At 49.2% G+C, this 26,071-nt stretch overlaps 1 pseudogene across 1 annotated transcript in view; it reads right to left on the bottom strand.

The window, feature by feature from the left end:
- Positions 1 to 19,441, bottom strand: part of LOC144806539 (uncharacterized) — a 48,138-nt pseudogene extending 28,697 nt beyond the window's left edge. The window contains exon 1 of the transcript XR_013605826.1: positions 19,360 to 19,441. The product of XR_013605826.1 is annotated as an uncharacterized LOC144806539 (transcript). The remainder of the gene's footprint in view (positions 1 to 19,359) is intronic.
- Between the last annotated feature and the right edge of the window lie 6,630 nt (positions 19,442 to 26,071).

The raw sequence follows: 26,071 nt of genomic DNA on the forward strand, positions 1-26,071 counted from the left end.
GGGCCGAAGACGGCTGTAATGCCTGAAACCGGTCCCCGGAAGCTTGTTTCCTTTCCAGTGAAGAATTGGCTTGGTAGTTTGGTCTGCCCTGTTCCCATGAGCACTGGGCCAGGGACAGCCTAATTTGCATATAGCCAGGTTCTGAACTGGGATGGTGCAGTGAGCTAAAAAACGGTGATGGATCAAGCCCTGATCTGTTGACTGGGTAGGAGTGTTCTGATTAACTCAGATACTCTGTCCATCACCACCCCCTTTTTGTAATTAGTTTGGCCACCATGAGTGTGGAAGGGTATGCTCAGACATAAGTCCCTTGCTCATTGCATCATCAGGATTCAAGCAAGCCGGGCCGAAGACGGCTGTAATGCCAGAAACCGGTCCCCGGAAGCTTGTTTCCTTTCCAGTGAAGAATTGGCTTGGTAGTTTGGTCTGCCCTGTTCCCATGATGCACTGGGCCAGGGACAGACTAATTTGCATATAGCCAGGTTCTGAACTGGGATGGTGCAGTGAGCTAAAAAACGGTGATGGATCAAGCCCTGATCTGTTGACTGGGTAGGAGTGTTCTGATTAACTCAGATACTCTGTCCATCACCACCCCCTTTTTGTAATTATTTTGGCCACCATGAGTGTGGAAGGGTATGCTCAGACATGAGTCCCTTGCTCATTGCACCATCAGGATTCAAGCAAGCCGGGCCGAAGACGGCTGTAATGCCAGAAACCGGTCCCCGGAAGCTTGTTTCCTTTCCAGTGAAGAATTGGCTTGGTAGTTTGGTCTGCCCTGTTCCCATGATGCACTGGGCCAGGGACAGACTAATTTGCATATAGCCAGGTTCTGAACTGGGATGGTGCAGTGAGCTAAAAAACGGTGATGGATCAAGCCCTGATCTGTTGACTGGGTAGGAGTGTTCTGATTAACTCAGATACTCTGTCCATCACCACCCCCTTTTTGTAATTACTGCAGTAACAGCATGGCTGACCGCGAATTATCTTCAGCTTAATGCTGACAAGACGGAGGTGCTGGTAGTCGGCAAAAATGCTGCAGCATGGGGTGAGGAATGGTGGCCAGACATTCTTGGCAACCCTCCAGAACCAAAAAATGAAGTTAAAAATCTAGGAGTCTGGTTCGACTCCTCACTAAGTTTTGCTGTCCACACAAAGAAAGTTGCTGCCATGTGGTTTGGAATCTTGCGAAATCTAAGGCCAATACTAAAATATTTTGATCCGCCTACGCGTCAGCTTGTGGTGCAGTCTACAATCCTTTCACGACTGGATTACATAATAATAATAATAATAATCCACATTTGTAAAGCGCACAATCACCCGTAAGGGTCTCTAGGCGCTGGGGGCCGTCGGGAAGATTAAGCGAGCTATTGCCCAGAGTCACATGGTGCTGGGCTAACCTGCCGCCGGAGCCGGGGATCGAACCGTGGTCCTCAGATTCCAGCGTCAGTCGCCCTGGCTGCGGCGCCACACCTCTCCCACACCTCTCCCACTTACGCAAGTTCTCTGTTTCTGGGAACTAACCAGACGGAGAAGGCTCGTTTAAAACGCGTCCAGAACGCAGCAGCACGTGCCTTGACTGGACTTCCCCGGTACAAATCAGTGACTGATACGCTCTCAAAGCTACACTGGCTTCCTATTGACAAAAGAATCCATTTCAGCTTTTAAAATTTTGAAAATGGATTCACCCCCCATGCTCTGCCCCTTGATGATGAGGTATTCTCCTCGTAGAGCTCTTAGATCGGTGGGACAGTGTTTGGCTGTGGTTCCTCGAGTAAAGTTAGCCCGATCGGGAGGGCGTTCCTTCCGCTATCTGGCTGCAAAACTCTGGAACGCCCTACCACTGCAGATCCGGAGTTTAAATGACCTTTTGGCTTTTAGAAAGGCCATCAAGACACACCTTTTCTCTCAGTAGCTGGTTGTGTTATGCTCTTTCTGTTGGCTGTGTATGCTTTCTCTTTTCTGATCAAGCGCCAGGACGCCCCTTTGCTGGGGCAGCCGTGCGCTATATAAGAAAGTGTAACATAACATAACATAACATAACATGGTACCTTGTTCCCAAGAGGAGGAGAACAGGTTGAAGTTCAGGACCCATAGGAAACCCCCTCACCAGCGTTGGGTGTATTTTTTTGATGACTGTCATGATGCCATGATGGATTGGCTGACGTTTACCCCGGAACAGGATTTGGATGGAGCAGTGAATAGGTTCCTCAAAGAGCAGTTGCTCAGTATTTCTTGTCCAGGGTTGCACCAGCACCTATTGAGGTTTGAATGCTTTAGTCCTTGGAAGCTTGCAGAGGAAGCAGAGCGCTGGTAAAGTGCTAGGGGTTCTGAAGAGTGCTTGGTGAGTGATTCCAAAAGTAGTGGTTCAGGTATCTTCCAGCCCAGCGTGGTGGAAGAGGTTCAGAGTAGCCCAGCTAGGTCCTAGGGTAGCGAGAAGGGTATAGAGGCTTACTACCTGGCTCAGTGGAGCAGGAGTCAGTGGGTGGCTGAGAGTCCCCAGATGCCCGAAGCCCTGTCTCAGAACCTGGGTGGTTTCTTGAGGGAACACCAGGTTGGGGACCTAGGCTGTCCTGTTAGCCCATTTGAGGAAGATCACCTAGTGTATAGAGGACCTGGAGCATCTGTAAATAGAGCTCCAGGGGTTCTGGTGTCCGGCAGTGCTACTCCAGTTGGGAGGGCACAGAAGTCCGAAGTGAGGAGTGAATGGGGGATGTGTTCCCCAGTGGGAGAACCAGTGGGTCAGGGACTACCCAGTTGGGCTAAGTTCCCGTGTAGTGACCATGGTGACACCACTTCTGTTCTGGGGGATCTTCGCGCACTGTCAGATGGACAGGGGACGGGAGATCTATGCCAGACAGACAGTCACTCGACATATGAGTCATGTGTCAGCCTCAGGGGGATGGTGTGTGAGTCCCTAGAAGTCCTGGAGTGCCAGGCAATTATTCCACCAAAGGTTTTAGACCGGAGGTTCGGAGGCAAGGTTCAGGATCCGCCTGACCTGAAGGGTGGGACGTCTGTAACCAGTGTCCTGACCGGTTCATCTCCCAGAGGTACCGCCCCAGTTGGTAGGGAGCAGGACTCTGGAAGGGGGTGCAGAGGGTGGGAGAGCCCACCTCTGACCCTGGTGCAACCTAAGGGGTTAAACCCTGGGTTGGAATGGCGTTCTTGGTGTACCCCTCGCCGGAGGAGGAGGAACCCTAGGAGAAGTGATAGGGGGAGGAGAGCCTTCCCTGAGACTCCTGATCCGCCTGAGGGTGTAGACCCTAGGCTGGAGAACCAGTGGCAGTCTAGCCCTGTCCTGCAGACAGGAAGAGTAGAGAAGGGCTACTATGTACCAGGGGTTATTACCCCCCACTCTGTGAATAGACAAGGACCGGTGGCACCTGGGTGGCCTAGGGCCTGGTCCTGGCCGCGGACAGCCCAGTTGTTCCAGACAGTGTTTTTAGAAGGAACCCCATGGGTTCACTGTGGCGTAGAACAGGAGGGAGTCCCTGCCGTTGCGGGCCCGCGTTCGTGTTCTATCGCCCAAAGCATGGAAGTCCATCACAGTGGTGATTGGTCTACCCTGCGTTTTGGCTGGAAGGGGGTAGTGTTGAACTTGGCCCTTCTGACAGGGTCACCTCTAAAACGTTTTGCTTTTAAGTGTGACATGGTGTTAGTGATTTTTTGCTTCTGCGCACTTTCACTGTGTCCCAGTGGAAAGTGCGTGCGCACCCTGAGTGCGTGTGGTGAGATTAGCCTGCCCTCCCATAGGAATGCATGGGGAATGTATGTATCCATGTTATTTCCTGATGCATGGGGAGTGCAGGTGCGAGTTTGGTATGTGCGGCCTCGTGTGATTAAATGCTGCGCAATGATGTGTGCGGCGTGATTGTGCCTAGTGTGGAAGTGCCAGTTCTAGAAGTTGGCATATTTGTGTAATTTGTGCCTGGCGTGTGATTGGCTGGAGCTGGCTGGTGAGCCAGGCTCCATGAGATGAGTCTGCCCCAGTGGTGAGTGTTGAGATTAGCATGCTGATGTGAGGGAGTGGTGCACCTGGGACCTGAATAGGGCTGGGCTTTCCCCACACAATGCTGGCTCCGCCCCCTGTGGTGCGTCTAATGACCCTAGCCTGCCTAGTGAATCGGAAGGGTGGCTGAGCACATCAAGAGTGCTCCAAAACCAGCTGCGACTGTTTTCTCCCCCACCCTGCACCCAAGACAAAGGTTTTAATTGTATAAAAAGGGGCTGTGTCCCCTTACAGGTTGTTCTCTTCCAGGATCCTATCTGAGGGGTGGCTGCTGCTGCTGGTGGGCGCCATGAGGACCGCCACTTGGACCGCCTCCCTGCCTGGAGGCCCAGTGAGCTGGCTCTGGGCCCAGCCTTGCCCCCCCTGCCTGCCTAAAGAACTTTGCTGGAGCTCTACCTTGGCTTATAGCCCCTGGGAGCGCTTTATTAGGTCTCGTAGAGAGACCTATTACAGTGTAACCAAAAATTTTAACTAAAGTGGATTTCGACGAGTGCATGAGTTCTCGTGACCGCGCTTTTATCCGAGCCGCCTGGCTCCGAGAGCTTTAAATTAAAGCCATCTGTTGCTTCCCCAGCGCACTCGGCCTCACTTCTCCTCCCCCTAATTAACACACACTTCTAGCACGGCCGCGAGGCCGTGCTTCAAAGGGATCCGCTCCAGCTTGCCCCACATGGCTGCATGCCCCCCAGAGTGTATGGCTCATGAACTCCTCGAACACTTCACACTCCTGCCCCTGCTTAGTGACGTAGGTTTTACTGGAAATACCCATGTGATTTTTACCTACAGGTAGAGCGCAGCACTGCTGAGTCCCAGCCTCTGTCTCATCTCGGACCCCGACCATCGCCGGAGACTCGACCTCCGGCGCACTCACCCGCCTGTCACCTCTGAGTCAGAGCGCACTCTGCTGTCACCGTCCCTGCACTCTGGTCTCAGTATCAGACCTCTCTCACTCTTGTCTCAGTGTGTGTCAGACCTCCCCCCTTACTCTCCGCTCTCATCTCAGTGTCAGACCTCTTTCGCCTCTCACTCTCTGCTCTCTCTTCCCTCTCACTCTCCGCTCTGTCTCCCCTCTCACTCTCCACTCTCTCTTCCCTCTCACTCTCCGCTCTCTCGTCCCTCTCTCCGCTCTCTCTCCCCTCTCACTCTCCACTCTCTCTCCCCTCTCACTCTCCATTCTCTCCTCCCCTCTCTCTCCCCTCTCACTCTCCGCTCTCTCTCCCCTCTCACTCTCCACTCTCTCTCCCCTCTCACTCTCCGCCCTCTCTCCCCTCTCACTCTCCACTCTCTCTCCCCTCTCCCCTCTCACTCTCCACTCTCTCTTCCCTCTCACTCTCCGCTCTCTCTTCCCTCTCTCTCCCCTGTCTAGGCTGCTCTCTGACTGTCTCCAGTGGCCTCTGTCTGTCTCTGGTCACCCCTCCTCACTATCACACACCCTCACATCCACTCACCCTCACACCCTCACCCTCACCCACCCTCACCCCCTCACCCACCCTCACACCCCCTCACCCTCACCCCCCTCACCCCTTCACCCTTGCACCCTCACTCACCCTCACCCCCTCATCCTCACACACCCTCACTCACCTTCACACCCCCTCACCCTCACCCCCCTCACCCTCACACACCCTTACCCTCACCCTCACACCATCACCCTCACACCCCCTCACTCACCCTCACACACCCTCACTCACCCTCACCCCCTCACTCACCCTCACCCTCACACCCCTCACCCACCCTCACACACCTTCACACCCCCTCACACACCCACTCACCCTCACACACCCTTACCCTCACCCCCTCACCCTCACACACCCTCAGTCACCCTCATACCCTCACCCTCACACCCCCTAACCCTCACCCCCTCACCCTCACACACCTTCACACACCCTCACACCCCCTCACCCTCACACCCCCTCACACACCCTCACCCTCACACCCCCTCACTCACCCCCTCACTTACCCTCACCCTCACACCCCCTCACACACCCACTCATTGTCACCCTCACACCCCCTCACCCTCACACCCCTCACCCTCACACCCCCTCACCTTCACCCACCCTCGCCCTCACCCACCCTCACACCTCCTCACCATCACATACCCTCACATCCTCTCACCCTCATGCACCCACACACCCTCACCCACCCTCACACCCCCTCACCCTCACACCCCCTCACCCTCACACCCTCACACCCCCTCACCCTCACACCCCCTCACCCTCACACCCCCTCACCCTCACACACCCTTACCCTCACACCCTCACCCTCAGTCACCCTCACACTCACACCCCCTCACCCTCACCCCCCTCACCCTCACCCCCTCACCCTCACACACCCTCACTCACCCTCACACCCCCTCACCCTCACACCCTCACCCACCCTCACTCATCCTCACGACCCTCTCACCCTCACACACCCTCACACCCCCTAACCCTCACACGCCCTCACTCACCCTCACATACCCTCACCAGCATAGCATACCAAAACCTAGCATAGCATAGCAAAACATAGCATAGCATAACAAAACAAAGCATAGGATAGCAAAACCAAACCTAGCATAACAAAACAAGAAATAGCATAGCAAAACACAACAAAGCATAGCATAGCATAACAAAACACAACAACACATAGCATAACAAAACATAACAAAGCATAGCAAAACAAAACATAGCATAACACACAACAAAACATATCATAAGATAAAACATAGCACAACATAACAAAACAAAGCATTGCATAACAAAACATAGCAAAACACAAAGCATAGAATAACAAAACACAGCATACATAACAAAACATAGCATAACAAAGCATATCAAAACATAACATAACTTAGCATAACAAAACACAACAAAACATAGCATAACAAAACACAACATATCATAGCATAACAAAACAAAGCTTAGCATAGCATAACAAAACATAGCATAGCATAGCATTACAAAACATAGCATAACAAAACATAGCATAGCAAAACAAAGCATAGCATAATAAAACACAACAAAACATTGCATAGCATAACAAAGCATAGCATAGCATAACAAAGCATAGATGTTTGATGTTTGATGTTTTGTGGTTTTTATATAGCGCTCTATCACTCCATGGAGCATCTTGGCGCTTTATTTTTCATTGCTGACCCGTAGTAAGATGTTTCGACTGTGTTTGGAACATATGAGTATAATCAGACCAAAATTTTACATTTGGATTCTGGGAGTCCGTATATCCAAGTTTTTAAAGATTTTTTGAAGGTCTGTTCTGATGTTATTAGACGGAGATCTGTAGGGAGTGTGTTCCAGGCTTTGGCCCCCAGAACTGCCAGTGATTTTCCTCCCTTGGTGGTGAGTTTAAATTTGGGGACAATAATCAGATTGGCTGTAGCTGATCTGAGTTCTCTTGAGGGATAATACCTATGGAATCTATCATTTAGGTATTTTGGGCCTCGTTTGTGAAAACACCTAAATGTAATCACAATGATCTTAAATAGGATCCGCTTCTGAATTGGAAGCCAATGCAGCTTATTTAGGGCCGCTGATGCTGATGATCTTCTAGGCAGCCTTAGGACCAATCTCGCTGCCGCATTCTGAATAGTCTGTAATTTATGTAAGGTAGATTTTGTAACTCCAGCATACAGACTATTACAGTAGTCAATTTTGGATGTTATTAAGGCAACTGCTACTGTTCGGCGAGCGGCCAATGGTAGATAGTCAAAGAATTTGCGTAGCCCCTTCATGGTGTTAAAACAAGTAGCTGCTATTTCTTTAGATTGTTGCTTGAAAGAGAGCAAATTATCAAATTTTATGCCCAAATTACGAGTGGCATTGATGGTATCTGGGGGGGCTTCTGCATCGGGTGGCCAGCAGGTGAGTGGGGAAAATAAGTTGTTTTTTCCAAATTGTATGATCTCAGTCTTTGCAGAGTTGCATTTCAGATGGTTTTCATGCATCCACTTAAAGGTTGCCGTTAGACACTCTTTTAGGTCTCGTTCTGCTTTAGCTATATCTTTGTCCAGAATCAGGACCAGTTGGGTGTCATCGGCGTATGCAACTGTATTCACATTGAAAGACGCAATAAGACTGATCAGAGGAGCCATATACAAATTAAATAAGGTGGGGCTCAGACTGGAGCCCTGAGGCACCCCTGAGCCAATCTCCTTCTCCTTTGAATAGAATTGTCCTAACCTGACGATTTGTTTTCTGTTTAACAAAAAAATTGTAAACCAGTTCAACACGGTGCCCCCTATACCTGCCTCTGCTAGACGATGTAATAATATGGTATGGGACACCGTGTCGAATGCTGCTGATAAGTCAAGGAGGACAAGGACGGCCCTGCCCTGCCTAGCATAGCAAAACACAACAAAACATAGCATAACAAAATATAGCACAGCATAGCAAAACACAACAAAACATAGCATAACAAAACATAGCATAGCATTACAAAAAAAAGCATAGGATAGCAAAACAAATCATAACATCACATAACAAAACATAGCAAAACACAACAAAACATAGCATAGCATAACAAAACACAACAAAATATAGCATAGCATAACAAAACACAACAAAACATAGCCTAACAAAACATAACAAAGCCTAGCAAAACAAAACATAGCATAACAATACACAACAAAACATATCATAAGATAAAACATTGCATAACAAAACAAAGCATTGCATAACAAAACATAGCAAAACACAAAGCATAGTATAACAAAACACAGCATACATAACAAAACATAGAATAACAAAGCATATCAAAACATAACATAACTTAGCATAACAAAACACAACAAAACATAGCATAACAAAACACAACATAACATAGCATAACAAAACACAACTTAGCATAGCATAACAAAACAAAGCATAGCATAACAAAACATAGCATAGCATAGCATAACAAAACATAGCATAACAAAACATAGCATAGCAAAACAAAGCATAGCATAATAAAACACAACAAAACATTGCATAGCATAACAAAACATAGCATAGCATAACAAAGCATAGCATAGCAAACCACAACAAAACATAGCATAACAAAACATAGCATAGCATAAAAAAACAAAGCATAGGATAGCAAAACTAAACATAGCATTACAAAAAAAGCATAGGATAGCAAAACAAACCATAGCATAACATAACATAACATAACAAAACATAGCATAACAAAACACAGCAACACATAGCATAACAAAACATAGCAAAACACAACAAAACAAAACATAGCAAAACACAACAAAACATAGCATACCATAGCAAAACACAACAAACCATAGCATAGCATAACAAAACAAAGCATAGCAGAGCATAACAAAACAACGCATAGGATAGCAAAACTAAACATAGCATAGCATTACAAAAAAAGCATAGGATAGCAAAACAAACCATAGCATAACATAACATAACAAAACATGGCATAACAAATCACAACAACTAATAGCATAACAAAACATAGCAAAACACAACAAAACATAGCATAGCATAACAAAACACAACAAAGCATAGCATAGAATAACAAAACAAAGCATAGCAAAACAAAACATAGCATAGCATAACAAAACATAGCATAGCAAAACAAAGCATAGCATAATAAAACACAACAAAGCATAGCATAGCATAACAAAACATAGCATAACAAAGCATAGCATAGCAGAGCAAAGCATAGCATAGCATAATAAAACATAGCATAGCATAACAAAGCATAGCCTAGCAAAACACAACAAAACATAGCATAGCATAACAAAACAAAGCATAGGATAGCAAAACTAAACATAGCATAGCATAACAAAACAAAGCATAGGATAGCAAAACAAAACATACCATAGCATAACAAATCATAGCATTACATAACAAAACATAGCATAACAAAACCCAACAAAACAGCATATCTTAACAAAACAAAACATAGCATGGCTGAACAAAACATAACAAAACATAATAGCATAGCAAAACACAGCATAGCATACCAACACAACAAAACATAGCATAGCATAACAAAACATAGCATAGCAAAACAAAGCATAGCATAATAAAACACAACAAAACATAGCATAGCATAACAAAGCATAGCAGAGCAAAATATAGCATAGCATAACAAAGCATAGCATAACAAAGCATAGCATAGCATAACAAAACGTAGCATAGCATAACATAGCATAGCATAGCAAAACATAGCATAGCTTAGCATAACAAAACATAGCATAGCATAACAAAACAGCATAGCATAGCATAACAAAACAAAACACAGGATAGCAAAACAAAACATAGCATAGTATACAGCATCACTCAGCACCACCACAGCATCACTCAGTGGCACCACAACATCACTGAGCTCCACCACAGCATCAATCTGTGCAACCATTCAACAACAACTGGTTCAAATATGTCATCTCAATGTTTCAAGCTTTATTACAAATGTAACTGAACATAATCTTCACAAATGTTATTTCAAAAGTTTAAGCTATTGCCATTATAAATTACAATAACTTTTTTAAGTATTAATTATTAAAAAAAATAAAAACCATTGTTATTTGTAATATCAATACATGTAAGTCACGTAAATACAACACATATTGCATTACAAATGCTATAGGTGTCACATTTGCGTAAGTTATAACTATTGGCATGGTAAATGACAAAGCTATTAATTTCGCTATTTTCAAAAACAAAACCTAAATAAAAAAATTGTCATTTACAATACCAATAGCTCAAACTTTCCTAATACGAGACCTATTGCATTGCAAATGCTTGTTTTTCTTATAGCGCTTGAGAGCGCTTTATCTTGCCCTTCAGCGCTTGGGAGCACTGTGACCCTCTGCCTCACGCTGGGAGCGCTTTATTTCTATTTTGGACCTTGATTTTGGCCTATAGCACTAGGGAGCGCTTTCACCCCTTTGGCCGGTGCCCACCCGGCATTTTTTAAGTCCCGTGTCCGCGAACGAAATCGCCACCGCCGCCTGGCAAGAAGTCAGGAGTTCCGAGGGCGGGGCAAAGGGACATCCGGAAGCCCAGGCGGGAGCCTACCCCGCACTGGGAAGTGCTGCACGAAGAGTCTGAAGCCTAGCGAGGCTCCCCTGAGGAAGGAGCTCCGCCCGCGGCCCCAGGGGAAGTGAGGAGAGCCGCCACAGAGCTGGAAACGAGACCCGGTGAGTGCCTGCAGGAATGGGGGAGCGTCGGGGCACCTTACCGGGGTGGGGCCTGCCCCGCCCCGCCCCTCAAGTGCGAAGCCCCCGAAAGTGCGAGCCTGAAGGGCTCCGGGTGCCCATTTGTTTTCTAGAGCCTGAGAGGCTCCTCAAGGCGCCGCAGTTGTCCCAGAGCCCGAGATGCTCAAGGCGCCACAGTTATTTAGAGAGCCCACAAGGCTCGTGGGGGCATATTTGTGTTAGAGCCTGAGAGGCTCCTCATCGCCCCAGTTGTTCTCGAGTCCCCCGTGAGGGACTCCAACATAATTGGGGGCATCGTCCATCGTTTCTGGTGTGGTAGAGTGGCCCCAGCAGTCAGGGGGCTTCTCCCACTCGCCCCCCCCAGTGATCCAGAGCCACAAGACTCACAAGTGCTTTGGTGGCCAGAGCCTGCGAGACTCCACCGTGTTGGCCACATCTTGTCTACTACAGCTGCCCAGCACTTAGTGGGCAGCTGCCACGTTTAGGCTTGTCCTTGGCTGCCTGCACAGCCTGCCCTGACATTTCAGTTGGCCTGAGGGACAATTCCAGTGTTGCGCCTATGTGCACCTTGCGCAACTTGTGTTTTACTTGCCAATGTGATTTCTGCACAATTGTTCCTTGCTGCACCTCTGAATGTTGTGATGCATCATGTGTAATGTGTTCTTGCTTATACCCCTACATGTATTGTGATACTTAGGTGGTTGTTCTTTCTAATACAGGTGTGCTAATGAGGTCCTGGTTCCCTGCGTAATATTCTCCTAAGGTGGTTAGGGTTGTGTAGGTGGTACTTACCTTTTTATACCAGTGGTTACTGGTTGTGTGCTACATTTGCTATTTTGTGCTACAGTGATTATGCTATGATCTACAACATACTATTTCTAACAGTATTTCTAGTTCTAAAAGTGCTTATTCCTGACAGGGGTCCACGTGGCCCTCTCCCATGTACATAATCCCCTGTGAATTCTGCCTGTGCCTGTTGGCACATTGTAACGTGTGTGTTTTTATCTAATGTGTTTTGGTATAATACAAAGGCTATTTTTTCATATAACCTTGTGTGGAGTTTCCTTTGTGGTGAGCCTTGGGTGTTGTTGCTGGGTGCACGCGCAAACACTTAACCTACATAGCCTCCGGGATTAGCCTTGCTGCTCGTGCCACGTTACCTAGAGGGTGAGCAGGGGTTGTCTTTGGCGGGTAACTCCCTTGCCGTGACTTGGGAGTGGTGGTTTCTGCCTGGCTTTGGCTCAAGCCTTAGCCAACCAGAAATCCCATTTCTAACACAAGCCCAGACCCTCACCCCCCATCATCAAGACTCCATCCCACACAACTAGCCTGCCCTCACATTCATACAACCTGGGCAACACACATTGTGTGCTGTAGAAGCCACAGGGAACACAAGACAATTTGGTTCATACACTTGCTCACTCACTTTGGGTCCTTAGGGAAGAGACGAACATCAACTATTAAAAGTTAACTGTTTTCTGTTTTTACTGAATTTAAAAACAAGCACACACGCCTCGCACTAAAAGTAAATCATCAAGAGGACAGGAGGAGGCAGCAGGGGCAGGGGAGAGAGGAAGTGGCCTGCACCTGTTTCCCTTGAAGGAGAGAGCACGAACCATCTGTTAATTATAAACAGATGGTTTCAAAGCTAGCTCCCACAAGGGAATCACCAAACGTGCACACGTTGACATTGAAAGCAATGCGAAGCGTGCACATTTTTGGCAGAAAAAGGAAATTGATAACTAAAGGTCTCCTCCTATGCGCGCTGCATACGCGAGACCCCAAAAAATACTTTGGTGTTTACCTTTGACAAAAAAAAAATACTTTGGTGTAATGCGTGATAATATCTATGTAGAACTTGGTAGACCCTTAAATGTTCTGGAAGTGTATTTACTTAATTTAAAGCACCATGTGAGTGTGAGTTAAATATGAATTTTCCCAGCAGGTGTCGACACAGAGGAATAATCTCGACACTAAGGCTCCTGCTGCTGCTCCGTCTTTAGGACTCACTGCCGTGCTTTCATTTAACAGTAGTGGTGAACATTTGCCCCGGTCACCAGTCATGAGTAAAAGGTCGCTACTCACTACATTGATAAGTTTCCTACAAACATTTTTATACGAATGTGAACACACACAGGCATGGAAGAGACCACTGGGGCCTTGCACAAAGGCCCCCTCTTACTTTAAATATTCCCCAAGCTTTGCAGAGAAGGCAGAGAGAGAGAGCGGAGTACCCTGCAGGATGGACTGCACCTCTAAATGAAGACAAGAATAAACCTACAAGCAGTTGATATCACCGGAGAGCCGGCGCAAACGACGCATCCTTTGTGCAGGTGTCACATTTGGATCAGGCCAGGGCAAGGAAGGGCGGCTTGTAGGGGATGCATACATGCCGCTGCTGTGCGACCACCGTGTCTGCTCCTGACCTCCTGGCTGCCAGTGAAACACAGGCACCGGAGCTGCTAATGAATGATGGCACCCTGCTCCCACGTGCTTCAGTCATCATTAGACGCGCGGGAAGCCTACGCCTCGAGTCTGCGCAATGTGTCTTCAAAGTCTGGAACACAAAGTGCGCAGACTTAAGCTCCCAGCTTTCTGTTTGCCTGCAGCCTCTACCCCACCCTTTCACAACTCGTCACAGGGATGAATCCACCCCCTATGATGAGTTGGGAAAGGGAGGAGTGACCATCCTCTCCACTCCCTGACTGACGTGGAGCCCCTGCGCTGGGACTAATATTGCCAATTATTAAGTTCCAGAGAACGATCGCGCATCTGCACTGCAATTCCCAAAAGCAGCGATTGCTGACTATGCTGGGTGGCCTTGCTGGGTGGCCATGCCGGGTGGCCATGATGGGTCACGATACTGGGTGACCATGCTGGGTGGCCATGCTGGGTGGCCTTGCTGGGTGACAATGCTGGGTGGCCATGCTGGGTGGCCATGCTGGGTGACCATGCTGGGTGGCCATGCCGGGTGGCCATGATGGGTCACGATACTGGGTGACCATGCTGGGTGGCCATGCTGGGTGGCCTTGCTGGGTGACAATGCTGGGTGGCCATGCTGGGTGGCCATGCTGGGTGACCATGCTGGGTGGCCATGCTAGGTGGCCATGCTGGGTGGCCATGCTGAGTGACCATGCTGGGTGACCATGCTGGGTGGGGTTTGAGTATAAAAGGGTGCCTGTTCAGAACCGTCTGATTACTATTCCAGGAAATGATCGAAGTAACCCCTTCTTTCCTGAGCTCCCCCGGTAAACTGGATCACTCAGTTTTGTTGACGAAGTTTGTTGGCCAACGTTTCTTCAGCTGAGCGCTTTGGTGGTGAGTACGCCCGCCCTGCCAGAGATCCGGCCTCCACTTGGGAGAGAGTGAAACCCCTGGTAAGGGCTGAGTCGGCCGAACTTTTTAGCGTTGCCAGCCTCATCATAGTTTAGTTCTAACTCGAAGGAATAGACTAAATGTAACCTGATTTCTTGCGCTACCACTAAAGACCATTATTAGTTGAAACAATTCCAGGGAAGGCAGCTCCGTAGAGACATAACAGTTTGGCTGAAGAATAAAGAACATGATTCATGAATATTATTGTTCAGTTCATGTAACTTTCTTTCGCAGCCGATGACTTAACCTGGGGCATTGAACTATTGAAGTAGAGGGAGAGAAATGTTTAATGAAACTCTTTACGGAATGTATCCTTGTAGCAGTGTCTAGAATCGGGTGTAGCTAAGGTGTTAAAAGGTTAGCGTTGAACAAGTGACTTCACCTGATCCCCTTCATCTTGCGCCCTAATTTTAAGAGAGCCGGTATACAAACAGAAACCCTCAAAAAACAGAATATAGAGAGAGAGAGTTCTAAGTTCACCAAACAGGGTAAAAAAAACCTAATCCTTCAAAAGCGGGGGATGTTTTATGCAGAACTCAAAACTTCCATCTGAATATTATGTATGCTCTCTTTTTGAAATCTCGCTCCTCGCAGTTCATATCCCCTAAACCCCTTTCCCTTGCCTGGCCACTCCAATACTCTGCGCTAATACAGCATTCAGAGTTGGTGGTGCCTGAAGGTGGATCTCTTGATCTTCGTACAGACCTGGAAGAAGTTCCGACTTGAGAGAAACACACCACTGTCCTCCCACTACTGAGGAAACCCCCTCAAACCCTTAAATGCTCACCAACCACAGGCCGATCTCCCTGCGACCATTCCCGGTTTACGTCTTGGAGAAAATGGTCAACAGACACTTTGTTGAATACCTCAAGGACCACCAGCTCCTCAAAACCACTCAGTCTGGTTGAGCCCCAACCACAGCTTTGAACTGTCCACATCCCCGCCATGGATGACATCCGCATGACTCTGGACAGAAGAGACATGGTGATCTCATTCTCCTGGTCCTCTCTGTAGAGTTTGAGACAGTCTCCCACCACATCCTTATCCAACGCCTCCAGGAGATCAGAATCCAACGAGACACACTCCGATGGATCTGCTTCTTCCTGATTGGAAGAACCAAGTCAGTCATCCTGTCACCGTACACATTTCATGCCGGTGACTTTGTCTGCTGAGTTCCACACAGATCTTCCCGGAGCCCGACCCTCTTCACACATACATGATCCCTTTAGCTAGAATCACCACTCTCATAACATCAACGTCCTCTCCTATACTGACACACAACTGTCTCTCATGGTCGAGATGCCCAGTACCCGGATGAAGTTTTATTCCTGTGTGACTGGAATTGCCCACTAGATGAAGATCATCTGTCCAAAACACTGACGGACTTAAACTGTGATCTTCGGGAAAAGCACATCAGAGTGGGACTCCACTTGGTGGCTACTAAAGAAAGGACGAACATCTACCCTCACCACCCATGCCAAGAATCTCAGGATCGTCATAGACAGCAAGCCTTGACCCGCCAGATCAACACCCTCGCCTCCACCTGCTTCAACTCCCTCCACATCCTCTGCAAGACCTTAAAGTAGATCCTCACCGAATGCAGAAAGACCATCACCCATGCACTAACAACGAGCAGGCTGGACTAAGGCAACACCCTCTACGCCGGAATCAACAAAACCCTGCTACACAAACTCCAGACCACCATCCAGAACACTTCAGCCAGACTCCTCCTCTGAATGATATTCTAGTATGGGCACCCTCAAGTTTAAAGATGTACAAATAACAGTTTTGTAAATTGGCCATTGTGACAGAAATTCACAGATGAAAACGTTGTCACAAACGGCATTTTTGTCCTACTCATTTTCATTATTTCAACAGTCAGCGTCTTTGAGAAAATCTTGAGGGATCTACACATATGACCCCTTTGTGAATTCTGAGTTGTGTCTACTTTCATAAATCTGCAGCTTTCCTGGATCCCCCCCGGGTTTCACAGTGGATTACACCAAAAACTGGAAGAAAGTTGAGAGCACAAAAAATAGTCAAAATGGGCTAAAACTGTTGTAAAAAACTTTTTTGTCCATACAAGCTGGGAAGATGGTGACCTTAGCACAGCAAATGTACAACAATGTAATTTACAGGAAAAAAAACTGTTTTCTCTGGAGCACTTTTTCCCTATTTTTTCAAAAAATGTAAACATTTTGCTATATTTTGCCTATTTTCTGGGTCCCCTCCAGGGGAATCCAAAACCCCTGGGTACCTTTATAATCCCCTGGATGTTAGACATAAGAGGGTGCCAAATTTGCCATGGGTACCTTTTGTGAAAAAAAGTTATGTACCCAAGCAAAAACTACCCAAAATACGTTAAAAGAAAGTGTTCAGCACGTGGGGGAGGGGAGAGAGAAGGGCCAGCATTTAAGGGGTCAATGTGAGCAGTTAACAAACATTTCAGGTACATTTTTTTTCCAGAGCGAACAATTAGGGGAATTTTTCAGCAGAAAACTACTAATCCAAACAAATCTGTGGTATTTGCACATTGGATCTTTCGTTAGTTGAAATGGTTCTTTAAACATGAAGCTTCTGGTTTGATCGGAGTCAATTACAGGGCAGAAGTTACACAACATTGTGAAAACAGAGGCAACATTGAGCACAGGGGGGCAGTAACATTTGTTGTACATGCACATGCAGTGTATGCCTTTGAAATGTTTTATTAATGGGTTAGCTTTGGTCCTATAGATGCCGGTCCTACGCTTTCCACTCCTACAAAGATGCAGCCGTTCCTACCCAGCCCCAAGCATATCACCACTCGGTGGACCCTTTCACCCGTCCAGTTCATAAGATTGGTTTGTTGGTCACTTAGCCCCCACATACCTCAGAATATCAGACAGGGTACCCTAAAGTGGGATCACCTGATACCGTACTGGCTCGGTACACACAGTGTCCTATATAGGTGGCTCAGGCAGTATGTATTGCAGAACAAAGCAGGCAGAGCGGGTCGAGTCGGACCTGTACCACAGACACAGGGTTCCATACAAGCAATCAGTCCACAGTCTATAAGCGCCACTACGGGCAAAGTGCCCGTAAAAAGCAACAAAACTGCCTTCTGGATCGCTTGCAACACCAACCAGAGGAGCAGCATTGTGGCGATGAGACGTCCCCTTGGAATGGTGCCATCTTCAGGGGCGTTCAACACCTGGGAAAGTATCTACACTGCTACGCATGGCATACCCTCATTGGTGGTACTACCTGATGAACTAAGGAAAGTACAAATGAGTACAAGGCAGCACCAGCCCTAGATCTAGAAATGAGATGAGGTATCAACTGTACTACCCATGGCACGTCGTCATGGGCAGTACTACCCGATGGTGGAGGAGTGTGGCTCAATGGTTAGAGCGGCAGACCCTGATGCAGAGTTCTGGCCAGTGACCAGGGTTCGATTCCCGCCTCGGCGTGGTCTCAGGCTCAATTTCTTCAGACCTGTTAATTCTCGCCTCTCTGCCTATTCTAATCACGGGCCCCACGCTGCAACTCGGGGCAATAGCTTGCTTAGCCTCCACACCGGCCCCAACAGCGCTAAGGATGCCTGGCTTCACCCTGGGGGTGCCCAGGAGTGGACACTTCACAGGGAAAGCCAGGAGGGGTTCCACAGAGGTATGAGTATCAGCGCCAGGAAGCCGAATAGGCGACACCGCAAGGTGACCGTCTGGTGACAGTGCGCTCTATAAGTACCATGACATTTAAATTTACATTTACTAAGGCAAGAACAAATTATTATTATTATTATATAATAATAATAATAATAATAATAATAATAATAATAATAATTTACTAAGGGAAGAAAAAATGAGTACAAGGCTGCACCAGCCCTAGATCTAGGAATGAGATGAAGTATCAACCGTACTACCCATGGCAAGCCATCATGTGCGGTTCTACCTGATGTACTAAGGCAAGAACAGCCCGGATAGAAGAGCCCAGCTCGGACCCGGGGTCCCCGGATAGAAGACTCCAGCTCAGCCCCAGGGCCCCCAGATAAAAGAGCCCAGCTCAGCCCCAGGGCCCCCAGATAGAAGAGTCCAGCTCGGCCCCAGGGGCCTCCGGATAGAAGAGCCCAGATTAGCCCCAGGGACCCCCGGATAGAAAAGCCCAGCTCAGCTCAGCCCCAGGGGCCCCCAGATAGAAGAGCCCAGCTCAGCCCCAGGGCCCCCAGATAAAAGAGCCCAGCTCAGCCCCAGGGCCCCCCGGATAGAAGAGCCCAGCTCAGCCCCAGGGCCCCCAGATAAAAGAGCCCAGCTCAGCCCCAGGGCCCCCCGGATAGAAGGGCCCAGCTCAGCCCCAGGGGCCCACGGTTAGAAGAGCCCAGCTCAGCCCCAGGGGCCCACGGATAGAAGAGCCCAGCTCAGCCCGAGGTCCCCCGGATAGAAGAGCCCAGCTCAGCCCCAGGGGCCCCCGGTTAGAAGAGCCCTGCTCAGCCCAGGGGCCCCGGATAGAAGAGTCCAGCTGAGCCCCTGTGGCCCCTGGATAGAGGAGCCCAGCTCAACCCCAGGGGCCCTGGATAGAAGAGCCCAGCTCAACCCCAGGGGCCCCGGATAGGAGAGCCCAGCTCAGCCCCAGGGCTCCGGATAGAAGAGCCCAGCTCAGCCCCAGGGGTCTCCGGATTGAAGAGCCCAGCTCAACCTCAGGGGCCCCGGATAGAAGGGCCCAGCTCAGCCCCAGGGGCCCCCGGATAGAAGAGCCCAGCTCAGCCCGGCTCCTGCAGAGATTCCCTCCAGGATTATTCAGTCTATTTCTACAAACACAGCAGAAGGTGGTGACAATCTCTTACCTGAGCAGACGTGTCCAGGCTCTCTCCTCCTCCTGGGGGGCCGTGGGGAGTGGGGGGCAGGTCTGGGGTCTGAGGGGGGCAGGTCTGGGTCTTAGGGGCGGCAGGGGCAGATCTGGAGTCTGAGGGGGGGGAGCAGGGGCAGATCTGGGGTCTGAGGGGGGCGGCAGGGTCAGATCTGGGGTCTTGGGGGCAGATCTGGGGTCTGAGGGGGGCTGATCTGGGGTCTGAGGGGGGAGCAGGGGCTGATCTGGGGTCTGAGGGGTGGCAGGGGGCAGATCTGGGGTCTGAGGGGGGCGGCAGGGTCAGATCTGCGGTTTGGGGGGCAGATCTGGGGTCTGAGGGGGGCTGATCTGGGGTCTGAGGGGGGGCAGGGGCAGATCTGGGGTCTGAGGAGGCGGCAGGGGCAGATCTGCGGTCTTGGGGGGCAGATCTGGGGTCTGAGGGGGGGCAGGGGCAGATCTGGGGTCTGAGGGGGGCAGGGGCAGATCTGGGGTCTGAGGGGGAAGATCTGGGGTCTGAGGGGGGTCTGTAGATGAAGGTCGCTGCACAGACAGACAGGGCTCCTTCCTCCTCTGCAGCAGGCTGCACACACAAGCTAAGACAGGAAGTGATGTCAACGCTGCTGGTGCTGTCTCTGCCGCCGCTGACCCGGAAGAGGAAACCCTTCTCCCTATCATCCAGGTTGCAGCTCAGTGGATTCATCAGCAGGCGAGGATCGCCTTCTGGTGGCCGCTGACGGAACCGCCGCCTCCAGCAGGGAAACAAGCAATGGCACCTGCAAAGACACAGACATGGGTGTTATGGGAAACAAGCATTGGCACCTGTAAAGACACAGACATGGGTGTTATGGGAAACAAGCATTGGCTCCTGTAAACACACAGACATGGGTGTTATGGGAAACAAGCATTGGCTCCTGTAAACACACAGACATGAGTGTTATGGGAAACAAGCATTGGCTCCTGTAAACACACAGACATGAGTGTTATGGGAAACAAGCATTGGCGCCTGCAAACACACAGACATGGGTGTTATGGGAAACAAGCTTTGGCTCCTGTAAACACACAGACATGGGTGTTATGGGAAACAAGCATTGGCACCTGCAAAGACACAGACATGGGTGTTATGGGAAACAAGCATTGGCGCCTGTAAACACACAGACATGGGTGTTATGGGAAGCAAGCATTGGCGCCTATAAACACACAGACATGGGTGTTATGGGAAACAAGCATTGGCGCCTGTAAACACACAGACATGGGTGTTATGGGAAACAAGCATTGACGCCCGTAAAGACAGAAACATGGGTGTTATGGGAAACAAGATTTGGCCCCTCTAAACACACAGACGTGGGTGTTATAGGAAACAAGCATTGGTGCCTGTAAACACACAGACATGGGTGTTATGGGAAACAAGCATTGGCGCCTGCAAAGACACAGACGTGGGTGTTTGAGTCCATGACAGGGTCTCATATGAGAAACAAGCATTGGCGCCGGCAACGACACAGACGTGGGTGTTAAGACACTCACAGTCGGAACACTTCTACTTGAGTTTGAGTTTTAAGTTTAAAATATTTATAGAGCGCGCGTTCACCTAGCGGTTCCATGCCGCTATAGAGTACTGAGCCCAAAAGGACAAGAAGATCGAGAAGGAGCAAAGAATAAGAATGTTATGATAGGAAGGTTTGGGAGAAAAGAAGCGTTTTTAGCGCTTTACGGAAGTGTGAATATTGGGTGGAAGATCTAAGGTGGACGGGGAGAGAGTTCCAGAAGGCAGGGGCAAGTGTGGAGAATTTCGTGCCTCCCCACTTTTTGCGCTTGAAGCGGGGAACTGTCAACAGTTGTTGGGAGGATGAACGCAGTTCCCTAGCAGGGGCATAGGTTTTAATTTCCGAGGAGATAAAGGCAGAAGCTGAGCCGGCCTGAGCCTGAAAAGTGATGCAGCCCATCTTGAACTGAGCTCGTTCTCGGATAGGGAGCCAGTGCAAGGACTTGAGGAGAGGAGTGATGTGATGGGATTTGGCCAAGTTGTAAACCAGGCGGGCAGCCTGGTTTTGGACCAGCTGTAAACATCGCATACTATAAGCGGGCAAGCCACAGTATAGAGCGTTGCCATAGTCTAGGCGAGAGATTACCATCGCCAGGACTATGAGCTTTAGGGCAGCGAGTGAAAAAAAACGAGAGACTTTACGGATGGTACGGAGTGAGAGGAAAGAAGAGGACACCACTTGGCTGACTTGGGAGTGCAAAGTGAGTTGGTCATTCAGTTTAATACCAAGAGTTTTTACAGAGGAAGATGGAGAAGGGGGAGGACCTAGGGAGGGGGGCCGGAAGAGAGAAGACCAGGGACTGGAGCAGCCACCTGTCAAAACCAGCTCAGTTTTGTCTGGGTTTAACTTCAGGTGGTTGTAATTCATCCAGTCCCGAATGAAGGTCATGACAGACTGGAAGTTGATCATGGACTCAGGGTGAGGGGATAGGGTAAAAATAAGTTGAAGGTCATCCGCATAATTATAGACGGAGACCTCCATTTGTTGGAGGGCAAAAATAAGAGGGGCAATGTACAAGTTGAATAAAAGAGGGGAAAGGGAGGAGCCCTGGGGGCCCCTGCATTGTACTTTGCGGAAGTCCGCCGAAAAGTCGCCCAGGCGCACTGCCTGGGTGCGGTCCCTCAGGAAGGAGGACAGCCAAACCAAGGCCGAGCCTCCAATCCCCGCCGCCCTGACACGGGAAAGTAAGATGGAGTGGTCAACCGTGTCAAAGGCGGCGGAGAGGTCGAGGAGGATCAGGGCCTGGGGGTGGTTAGTGTCCATACCCTCTCTGAGGTTGTCGAGGACCGATAGCACCACGGACTCCGTGGAGTGTGCGGGGCGGAAACCAGCTTGACGGGGGGCTAACACCCTGTTCTCCTCTATTAAGGCACTGAGTACTTTGGTCACATGGCGCTCCAATACCTTCCCCAAAAAAGGCAATAGAGAGATGGGGCGGTAGTTGGCAGGAGCGGAGGGGTCAGCGCCAGGTTTTTTAAGGATAGGAACGATGATGGCCGATTTGAGAGGTGGAATAACAATATCCTGGGACAGTGAACTATTGAGAAAATTGAGGGGGGGCTGCACACACACCGAATATATGTGCTTAAGAATGTGGGCAGGACAGGGGTCCAAAGGGGAGCCTGATTTGACCATAGGCAGAAGGGTAAGAAAGGACTCTTCTGTCAGAAGGGGGAAGGAGTCAAGGCATGCCCCAACTGATGGACACTGGGGGTCGACAAAAGAGGGGGGGAAGGAGGAATGTTTGCCTTGATGTTGGAAATTTTGTCCAGAAAGAAAGTGTTGAGGGAATTACATAAATCCTGGGAAGGGGAGGGTTTGAGGGTAGCTCTATCAGAGTAGGCGAGGTCGTGCACAATAGAGAAAATTTCTCTAGGCTGATTTTCGGCGGCCAGGATTATTGAAGTGAAATAAGCATTTTTGGTCGCCAAAATAGTTTTTTTGTACAGACTCAGGAGGGTGATGTACTGATTTTTAAGATTGGGACAATAATCTCGCCTCCAGGTCCACTCAGCACGACGCACAGTGAGTTTTAAGACCTTCAATTCCTCATTGAACCAACTGTTTGCGTCGTTCGCACGCCTGGAGGACACCCGCCTGAGGGGACCGACAGAGTCGCAGCCTGATTGGAGCCAGGAGTTGATGGAGTCGGCTTGTGCGGAGGACGACAGACCATGGAGGTCCGGACTGGATGTGGAGAGTGTGGCGGACAGAGAGGCCACATCCACCTTGTTCCAGGAGCGCGCCCAGGTATTTTTGGGAAGAGAGGGCTTGGAGACTGAGCTAAGATGTAGGGAAAAGGACATCAAAAAGTGATCGGACCAGGTACAGGGGGAGATGGACAGGGAGGCTACTGGGCAATTGAGGGACCAAATCTGGTCAAGGATGTGGCCATGGATGTGAGTGGGGGAGTGAACGTGAGAGTCAAAGTTGAGGGAGCAAAGGGTATCAGAGAATTCTTTGGAGGTCGGGCATTCAGCGGGGTCTGAGGGCCAAAAGTTAATACTAAAGGAAGATGAGCGGACAACTAAGAAGTCCGATGAGCCAATGGAGGGGAAGGCTAAAGATTGAAAGGAGATTTCTCTCCGGGCGATTAGGGCGACGCCACTGCCTGATTTTCCGGGGGGTCGATCGGCGCGCAGGGCGTAATATGGGGCAGGAAGTGCAGCTAGCAGAGAAGGAAGAGAATTGACACAGAACCAAGTCTCTGTAAGAAATAGGAGATCCGGTTTGTGCAAGTCCAATAAGATAAAGAGTTCGTGGCAGTGCTTAACTGCTGACCTGGTATTGAGGTAGTAGACAGATAGAGTAGTAAGCGCAGGAGGGGCAGGGAGGTCGGAAGAAGGGCCAAGGAGGGGGAGGGGGATAGGGAGGGTAAAGGGGGGGAAGGCGCGGAGCTGTCAGTCCCAGCCTACCGATGCGCACGGACACAGTATCATCCAGAGGCCACGGGCCTTGGAGGTTGTAGAGCTGCGTAGAAGAGTATTGTATCAACTGGGCATGGTGGAAAGCCCCTAGGCCCGGTCGGCCGCGGACGGGCGCAGACGGGCTTACCTTTGGAGCGCCTTCGGCGCGCAAACGTTGCGACCGCTGCGCTCGTCCGCTGCGCGTCCAGAAGACGCACATGATTTATGGATAGGTAGGGCGGCGACCGGGGGGGCGTGGCCTCCTAGAAGGGGCGTGGCCTCCGGGCTTGCCGGAATGGCGGCAAGGAGTGTTTGGATTGAGGTGCCGCGTCAGTGCTAGATCCGCTACGCGAAACAACTCAGGAGTGAAGAGGGTGAGTAATTAAAAACAACAATTTTAACAAGTGACAATCAAGATTAAAAACGGATCTCGCTCCCGGCTTCCTCCTCAGAAGCTCAGTGCTATGATAGTGAGGCGCTTGCAATCAGCGTCTATATGTAGTGCTCGGCGGGGGGGCGTGGCCTCCTAGAAGGGGCGTGGCCTCCGGGCTTGCCGGAATGGCGGCAAGGAGTGTTTGGATTGAGGTGCCGCGTCAGCGCTAGATCCGCTACGCGAAACAACTCAGGAGCGAAGAGGGTGAGTAATTAAAAACAACAATTTTAACAAGTGACAATCAAGATTAAAAACGGTTTCTTAAGCAAACACCAAACAGGGTCCATCTTCGACTACTTTTGAGAAATGTCACTCGAGGGGATTTAATTCTGTGTAATCTCGCGCATCCTTAGATCTTTCAAATTTTAGTTTTTGTTTCTCTTTTATTTCTTGTGCATCGAGGTCTGTGCATGAGACTGGCTTCTCTGAGCCAAAGGAGGGACCAGAGCTGTACACCTGTGTGTGTGCGTGTCTCTGTGTGTGTGTGTCTGTGTGTGTCTGTTTGTGCATGTCTGTGTGTGTGTCTGTATGTGCGTGTGTGTGTGTCTGTGTGTGTCTGTGTGTGCATGTCTATGTGTGTTTCTGTGTGTGTGTGTGTGTGCGTGTGCGTGTCTGTGTGTGCGTGTCTCTGTGTGTGTCTGTGTGTGTGTGTGCGTGTCTGTGTGTGTGTGTCTGTGTGTGCGTGTGTGTGTGTGTGTCTGTGTGCGTTTGTGTGTCTGTGTGTGTCTGTGTGCATGTGTGTGTGTGTGTGTGTGCGTGTTTGAGTGTGCGTGTCTGTGTGTGTGTGTGTGTCTGTGTGCGTGTGTGTGTCTGTGTGTGTGTCTGTGTGTACGTGTGTGTGTGTCTGTGTGTGCGTGTGTGTGTGCGTGTCTGTGTCTGTGTGCCAGTCTGTGTGTGCGTGTCTGCGCGTGTGTGTCTGTGTGTGCGTGTGTATGTGTCTGTGTGCGTGTGTGTGTCTGTCTGTGTGTGCGTGTCTGTCTGTGTGTGTGTGTGTGTATGTGTGTGTGTGCGTGTCTGCGTGTGTGTGTCTGTGTGTGCGTGTGTGTGTGTCTGTCTCTGTGTGTGTGTGTGTGTGTGTGTGTGTGTTTGTCTGTGAGATGTGTGTGGTGCTCTTCTAAGTGTGACCGCCCAGCTCTATGAGTCATAATTTGAAGGGGCTGAGAAAAGCTTTGTTTTTACCCACTATGTTTGTGTATGTGTCCGAACTGTCAGGGCCTCTTGTCCTGGAACAGCTATCCCCGATAGAAGATTGATTCACACATATAAAAATGTATACAATACACAATTATTTTAAAGATGTAAAGCCAGGTTTTGTGAGCAGTAAAAGTGACGTTTATGCTGGTAAAGAAATACTATTGGTGCTTTTATGTTGAAAGAACATAGAAATCGCTTTGTGACTTGGCAAGTTTTCCAGTTTGATCAAAAGAGGGACACTCAAGCTACGTAAATGCAGACTCGCACTATGTTGGAGAGAGAATATGTGTCCTGGAGCAGAAATAGGGTTGCCACCTTTCCCAGAGAAAAATACCGGCCTCGTGTTTTACATTCCATTATAACATAACGGGGTGACCCAATAAATATCCGTGGACCTGGGTTTCAAGTGGTACAAAAACAGTTGGTCCTGGACTTATTTGTCGAGCAATAAAGTCTAAAAATATTCACGTTTTTTTTCAATTTTATGCATACATCTAATCTGCAAGAATTATCAATACAAACAAATTCCTCATAAGTGCACCAGATATAAAAGACATAGGCACCTGTTGACTTTGTAAAGGTAAATTCGATTTATTATTCATAGCTATACTTCTATAACTGGTAGAAGGCACTACC

The sequence above is a fragment of the Lissotriton helveticus genome (genome assembly GCF_964261635.1).
Source record: "Lissotriton helveticus chromosome 1_1 unlocalized genomic scaffold, aLisHel1.1 SUPER_1_unloc_81, whole genome shotgun sequence".
NCBI classification, from domain to species: domain Eukaryota; kingdom Metazoa; phylum Chordata; class Amphibia; order Caudata; family Salamandridae; genus Lissotriton; species Lissotriton helveticus.